Raw genomic sequence first — 8,096 nt, 5'->3', positions numbered from 1 at the left:
GTCACTCGGAAGCTGAGAGGATCGTGTCCCTGCTGCCCTGCGGCTCCCCCGGGAGTCGTGGGGCCTGTCTCATTTACTGTTCTATTAAATTTAGTGTATCTAATTTTACATTGAGGTCATTGATCCACTTTGAGTTTTGTTCAGTGTGATAAATATGGATCTATTTGCTTTCTTCTACATGCAGGCACCCAGTTAGACCAGCACCATTTGTTGAATATCCTCTTCCTTTTCCATTGTATAATTTTGGCTTCTTTGTCAAAACTCAAGTGTCCATAGGTGAGTTGGTTTGTTTTGGGGTCTTCAATTCAATTCCATTGATATACTTCTTTGTTTCTATTCCAACATCATGCAGTGTTTTTTTTTTGTTGTTGTTGTTATTATTAATATTGCTTTCTAGTATAGTTTGAAGTCAGGGATGGTGTTACCCTAAAAGTTCTTTTATTATACAGAATTATTTTGCTATCTTCAATTTTTTGTTTTTCTGTATGAAGTTGAGTATTTTTCTTTCAAGGTCTATAAAGGATTAGGTTGGGATTTTGATGGGAATCGCATTGAATCTGTAATTGCTTTTGGTAAGAGGGTCATTTTCACTATGTTATTTATGAAATGGACAACCTTTCCAAAGTGATATCTTCTTAAATTTTTCTTCAGAGATTTGAAGTTCTTGTCATATGAGTCTTTCACTTGCTTGGTTGTAGCTACACCAAGATATTTTTTATGATTTGTGGCTAGTGTAAAGGGTATGCTTTTCCTAATTTTTTTTTTTAGCCTCTTTATTGTTTGTATAAAGGAGATTACTGATTTTTTTTTGAGTTAGTTTTGTATTCAGCCACTTGTTTATCAGCTGTGGGGATTCTCTGTTAGAAATTTTGTGGTCACTTAAGTATACAATCATATCATCTATGAATAACAATTCTTTGACTTCTTCCTTTCCAATTTATATCCCCTTGATTTCCTTTAGTTGTTTTATTGCTCTAGCTAGGACTTCAAGTACTATAATGAAGAGATAGGGAGAGAGTGGAAAACCTTGATTTATTTTTGGTTTTTATTTTCTTTTTGTTGGGGGTTTTACAAAGGCAGAAGGTAGATATGAAAGGACAGGGAGGTGAATAAGACTGGGGTACATGAAGAGAATTAATAGAAAGTAAAATAAAAAGAAAATAAACATGCTTTTAAGGGATAATAATAAAATAAAATGTAATAAAATTAAAAAAATACCTAACACATCAGAACAGGAAAAAACAAACAGAAGGAAAAGAGGCCAAGAGAAGGTACAAGAAACACATATAAATGCAGAGAACTACTTGTTCACACATTCAAAAATCCAATAAAAACACTAACTTGATAGTGATAAGTTATACACAACAGACCTATAGGAAACAATGAAAAAAATATCAAGCTCATTTTTAGTTTCAAGTCATGTACTTTGGCCACCAACATGTTGATGTTGTCAAAGGCAAGTTTTAACATAATGGCCAGGAATAAAAAGTATTCCTAGGACAAAAAGCGTTAGCATGATCAAGCTATATATGCCATCCTTGAAGCTTGACCAAGGTGGGAATACTGACCTCAGGCTAAGAATAATTTTATCAACAATATCTGCAACATTAAAGCTCAGTAGAGCAGCATTCTTTAAATTCATAATCTCACTATGCAAAGTTGAAACATCCAGAGAGGTGTTGAAATTATATGACAAACACCCTGCAAGCGTCTTTGAACTTTTTCCCAATTATAGTGACTATCATTGTAAATTTTAGAAGTAACACAAATACATCAGTGTTTAGCATGACACTCGAGATGGCTTCTTACACTTAAACTCTGAACCTCCTCTCTAATAATTTGAATAGTATCAATAAAGAGCATCAATTCACTGTTTCAAATGCCTATCTAAATCCTCTTGAATACTCAGAACATTAGTAATATATTTTGCTAAATAATTAGCAAAAGTAGCTGTCTTAACTTCTTGTGTCAAAGCAATTGCAGCAGTAGTGCTAGCTATCAATGGAATTAAAGCTGCTATACCAGCAATAATAAAGCTCACTACCTTCTTGCTTCTGCTTAAAGCCTGACTCACTTCTTCCAGTACTTGCAAGTTTTTCAGAATACCAAAGTCCTGTAATACTCACAGGCAATAAAACAAAAGGTAAAAATGAACCCCCAAGACAAAGTAGCAGGCTAGCTGCCAACGACAGGTAAGCTCTGCACAGAGCCTTACCAACCTAAGACAGAATAGCATTACTTTTGATAATGCTTATTCTACAACGAGTAAGGAAGGCATTCTTGTCAGAATCCCTAAGACAGACACAATCTTGTTTATGAAATAAAAAAGGGGGAGATGTGGACAGTCTTTGAGGGGCAGCTTTGCAGGAATCTGACATTGGCAAGGTCAAGGAAATAGGCTTCAGGCAGGAATCTAACATTAAGGGCGTGACAAAGAAGTAAGTTCAGGCAGGAATCTGACATTAGGGTAGAACAAAGAACTAGGCTTCAGGTATGCATATGGCTTTGGGCTAGGACAAGGAAGTAGGCTCAAATATCTTGATCATCCTGATAAGTCCTTAGAAACAGTGACCAGGGGAATGATCATGGAACTTTGTTTATTGTCTTGCTTGTTCCTTGACTATCTGTGTTTATTGTCTTGCTTGTTCCTTGACTATCTGTGTTTATTGTCTTGTTTGTTTCTCACTGTACTACTTGCCCTTAATACATACATCTAATTAAAATGGCATAAAAGCTGGTTGGGAAAAATAAACCTGCTTCAGCCTTAGAACTGGATGGGGTCATACTACGATTGTAGCATGCCTTGAATCTGTAAATTGCTTTTGATGTGATGGCCATTTTTAATTTTTTAATCCTACCTATGAGTACAGGAGATCTTTTTCTCTTCTGTTATTTATCTTCAAGGTCCTTCCTCAAAGATCTAAAGTATTTATTATTTATATCTTTCATATGCTTTGTTAGAGTTATCACAAGATAATTTATATTATTTGAGGTATTGTGAAAGGTGGTTCTTTACTAGTTTGTTCTCAGTATGCTTATCATTTGTATATTGGAGGGTTACTGATTTTTGTGAGTTAATTTTGTATCGAGTTCCATTCATGAAATGTCATCTGGGGAAATTTCCCTGTGGATATTTCAGGGTCACTTATGTTTATTATCATATCATCTGCAAATGCAGATAGTGTGACTTCCTCCTTTCCATTTTGTATCCCCTTGATCTCCTTCAGTTATCTTATTGCTCTAGCTACAAGTTGAAACACTATATTAAATAGATATCAAGAGAGTGAAGGACCTTGACTTATATCTGGTTTTAGTGGAATTGGTTTGATTTCTCTCCATTTAAGTTGATATTGGCTATGTGCTTAGGGCCAACTGTCTCATTATCTTGAAGAATGTTTCTTGTATCCCCAGTCTCTTCAGCACTTTTATCATGGAGAAGTACTGGATTTTGTTAAGGGACTTTTCTGCATGTAATTTATTTCTTGGATATGGTTAACCTCTTAGACTGGATTTTTCCTTATAGACCTTCTGTAGGGCTGGGATGTTAGATATTGCTTACATTTCATTTTATATCACGATGTCTTATCTTCTCCATCTATTGTGATATAAAAATTTGCTGAGTATAGTGACCTGGGCTTGCATTTGTGGTCTTAGGACATTTGTTCAAGCCTTTCTGGCTTTTAGAGTCTCCATGAGAAGTCAGCTGTTATTGTAATGATTCTGTATGTCATTTGGCTTACCCCTACCCCTGCAGCTTTTTACCTTCTTTTTTTTTTTAATTAGATATTTTCTTTATTTATATTTCTAATATTTTCCCCTTTCCAGGTCTCCCCTTTGGAAATCCCCTATGCCATCCTCCCTCCCCCTGCCTCTATGGGGGTGTCACCCACCCACCCACCCACTCCTTTCTTCCCACCCTGGTATTCCCCTACATTGGGGCATCAAACACCATCAGGCCCAAGGGCCACTCCTCCCACAGATGTCCAACAAGGCCATCCTCTGCCACATATGCGGCCAGAGCCATGGGTCCCTCCATATGTACTCTTTGGTTGGTGGTCCAGTCCCTGGGAGTTCTGAGGGGTTTGGCCAGTTGACACTGTTGCTCCCCCCATGGGGCTTCAAACCCCCTGAGCTCCTTTAGTCCTTTCTCCAACTTCTTTGTCAAGGATCCTGCCTGCTCAATCTAATGGTTGGCTGCAAGCATCCACCTCTGTATTTGTCAGGCTCTGGCAGAGCCTCTCAGGAGACAGACATATCAGGCTCCTGTCAGTAAGCACTTCTTGTCATCCACAATAGTGTCTGTGTTTGGTGACTATATATGGGATGGATTCCCAGGTAGGGCAGTCTCTGGATGGCCTTTCCTTCAGTCTCTGATCCACACTGTCTCTCCAAATTTCCCCTTGTGAGTATTTTGTTCCCCCCTCTAAGAAACACTGAAGCATCTACTCTTTGGTCTTTGTGAGTGAGGTAACTCAGTCACAAAAGAACACACACAGTATGCACTCACTGATAAGTGTATATTAGCCAAAATGTTCAGAATACCCAAGATTCAATTCACAGATCACATGAACCCTTTCTTTGTTCTGTATGTTTAGTGGTTTAATTATCATGTGCTGAGAGCAATGATGTTTCTGGATCAGTCTATTTGGTGTACTGTATGCTTCTTGTAACCTTATAGTCATTTCTTTGTTTAGGTTAGGGAAATTGCTTCTATAATTTTGTTGAAAATTTTTCTGTGCTTTTGACCTGGGTTTATTCTCCCTCATGTATTCTTCTGATTCTAAGATTAAGGCTTTCTATAGTGTTCAAGATGTTTTGTTCCAGGATTTTATTTTGGAAATTTTTTTCATTGACTGATGTATGAATTTTTTTCTATTGTGTCTTCTATGCCTGTTCATTATGTTTTGTTCTGCTAGTAGGCTTATCTTTAATTTTTTTAAATTAATTTATTTTATTTATGTAAACATCAAACTATCCCCCCCTACAGGTACCCCTCAAAGACCCTCTCCCATATCCTCTCTTCTCTTCTGAGATGGTGGTCTTCCTGCTAGGCATCCCTCCCTCCCCTACTCTGGTGCTTCATGTCTCTGCCAGGGAATGAACATCCTCTCTCATTAAGGCTAAATAAGGCAGTCCTGTTGGGGAACAGATACTTCAGTCAGGCTACAGTTTTAGAGATATCCTCTGCCTAAAATGTTGGGGTGTCCAATGAAGACTGAGCTGCATGTCTGGTACTTATGTGCAGCGGGCCTCTTTCCAGCCATGGCAGGTGGCTTAATCTCTGGGAGCTCCCAGAGATCCAGGTTAGTTCACTCTTGGTCCTCTTGTGGGGTACCAATCCCCTTCAGGGCCTTCAGTCCTTTCCCCAATCTTCCATAAGAGTCCCTGACCTCCGTCCAATGTTTGGCTGTGGGTATCTGCATCTATTTCAGTGAGCTGCTGGGGAACCCATCAGAGTACAGTTATGCTAGGCTCTTGTCTGCAAGCATAACTGAGTGTCATTAATAATGTTAGGGACTGGTGTTTGCCCATGGCATGGGTTTTAAATTGGGCTGGTTATTGATTTTCCATTCCCTCAGTCTTTGTTCTATCTGTGCATTTCTTTTAGACAGAACAAATTTTGGGTCAAAAGTTTTGTGTAAGGGCTGGTATCATTATCCTTTTATTAAGTGTCCTGTCTGGCTACAGGAGGTGGCCTCTTCAGGTTTCCAGCACTGACTCCTGGAAGCCTTCTCAATCTCAGGTCTCTGGGACTTTCTGAAGATCCTCCCCTTAACCCCCCACAAATCCTCCCTATCCCTGGGTGCTGCAGATTTCCATTCGTTCTTCTGTCTTTCTCTCTCTCTCTTGTCTCTGCATACCTGATCCTGACCCCCCATTCATCTCCCCTTCCTTCTCTGACCCACTTCCCTCCTTCCTCTCTGCAACCTATGACTATTTTGTTCCACTTTTAAGTGTGATTCAAATACCCTTGCTTGGGTCTTCCTTCTATTTAAGTTCTTTAGGTCTATGGGGTATATACTGGGAATTCTGTATTTTATGGCTCATATCCACTTATCAGTGAGTATATACCTTTCATGTCTTGTTGGGTCTGAGTTACCTTATTCAGTGTGATATTTTCTAGTTTCATTCATTTGCCTGCAAAATTCATGATGTCCTAGTTTTTAATAAATGAATAGTATTCCATTGTGTAAATGAGCCACATTTTCTGTATCCATTCTTCTGTTGAGGAACTGGATTTTTTTCCAGTTTCTAAATTCCTTAATTCTTTTACTTCTAGATTTCCCTCAGTTTGGATTTTCTTTGTTGATTTTATTTCTACCATTGGGTTTTAAACTATTTTATTCATTCCCCTTCACTGTTTGTGTTTATTCATTTTCTCTTTAAGGGCATCTGTCATATTCATAAAATCTATTTTAGTCTGTTTTGTGTGTGCTTTGGCCATGTTTCAGGCCAGTATTCAGGGCCTGCTGTGGTATGCTTGCTGGGCTTCAGTGGAGACATATTTTCCTGGCTGTTATTGTGTTTTTATACTGGTGTCTAAGCAACTGTGTTTGGGAAGATTGTCATTTTAGGTGCTGATATCTGGTCTTTTCTTGGTTGATCTGGTGTTTTCTTTGTTTTCTCTCACCTTATCTGGCTCTTAGGAGGGCAGTGTGTTAGCTGGTAGACAATTCTTCTGGTATCCTGCTAGGTGCTGGCCATTGATGATTCAGGGAAATATATGTTTCTAGGTATAGGGGCTGATGCATAGGAATGGGGATGGATTGGGGTGGTAGAGCTGAGAGGGTCCACAGAAGGGAAGTAAATAGAGTGTTTCACTAGGATCTGCTCAGTCCCCTGGAATATAGGGTAGAGAATGAGGTGAGGCTACAGAAGGTAGTCTATCACAGAGCTGGGGATAAGTCTGGGGCTTTGATTATAGAGGAGAGGAAGGAAAGTGAAGGTCTGAAGGTCACCTACTTGCTTTGCCAACCTACTTGTTTCTCTGTCAGGCTTGGCTGGAGAGTTCTTAGGAAATGCTTGCTAGTATTAGGAACAGGGATGTCAGGTTGAGTGGGGAGGGAGGTTGAAAGAGATCTGTGTAATCTGCCAGGTATGGGGACAGAGGGGAGGGGCAGATGAAGCAGGTGGTGTGAGTTTGGGATGAGATATAGGGAATGGATTGAGAGGGGAGGAGATGTGAAGTAAAGGTCTACAGTGAGCCTCCCTGCTTCCTTGGCTTGAGTGACTTCTTGGTTCCCAGGGAATAAACCTTGTGGAATTGGGGGCTGGGTGGTAGAGGAGGGGGGATGGATAAAGTGATGAGTAGGGGGAAGGAAGGATGGAGTGGAGGTCTTTGTGAATGATTTTATGGAGATGGGGACAAAGAAGAAGGGGCAGTTGCAGCAGGTGGTCTGCTACAGAGCTGTGGAAGAGACTGAAGGAACATATTTGTAGACTTGGAGGGAGAGACAAAGATCTTCAGGTAATCTACCTGCTCTTCTGGCTAAAGAGTGAAGTTTTCAGAAACAGTCACTTCCTCCTTAACAGGCCTGTCAGTCAGGGCCTGTGTGAGCAGTGATACAGTTATATCGTGCACTGATAACTCTTCGCTCCTTTGTTCCTTCGTTCGTTCCTTCGTTCATTCCTTCCTTCCTTCCTTCCTTCCTTCCTTCCTTCCTTCCTTCCTATCTTCCTACCTTCCTTCCTTCTGTCCTCCCTCCCTCCCTCCTTCCCTTCTTTCTTTCTTTCTTTCTTTCTTTCTTTCTTTCTTTCTTTCTCTTTCTTTATTAGAAAAACAATATCTTCCTTCTTCTTGAGTTCCTTGTGGAATGTGGGTTGTTTTTCCTGTATTCCAAACTTCTGGGCTAATAACCACTTATCAGAGAGTGCATACCATGTTTGTTCTTTTGTGATTGGGTTACCTCACTCAGGATGATATTCTCCAGATCCATCTATTTCCCTAAGAATTTCATAAATTTATTGATTTTAATAGCTGAGTAGTACTCCATTGTGTAGATGTACCACTCCTCTGTTGAGGGACATCTGGAACTCAAGAAGAAGGAAGACCAAAAGGTGGACATTTCATTCCTTCTTAAAAGGGGGAACCAAAT

The sequence above is a fragment of the Mastomys coucha genome, unplaced genomic scaffold (assembly GCF_008632895.1).
Source record: "Mastomys coucha isolate ucsf_1 unplaced genomic scaffold, UCSF_Mcou_1 pScaffold13, whole genome shotgun sequence".
Classification (NCBI taxonomy): Eukaryota; Metazoa; Chordata; class Mammalia; order Rodentia; family Muridae; genus Mastomys; species Mastomys coucha.
Note: the sequence above shows the minus strand (reverse complement) of the source record.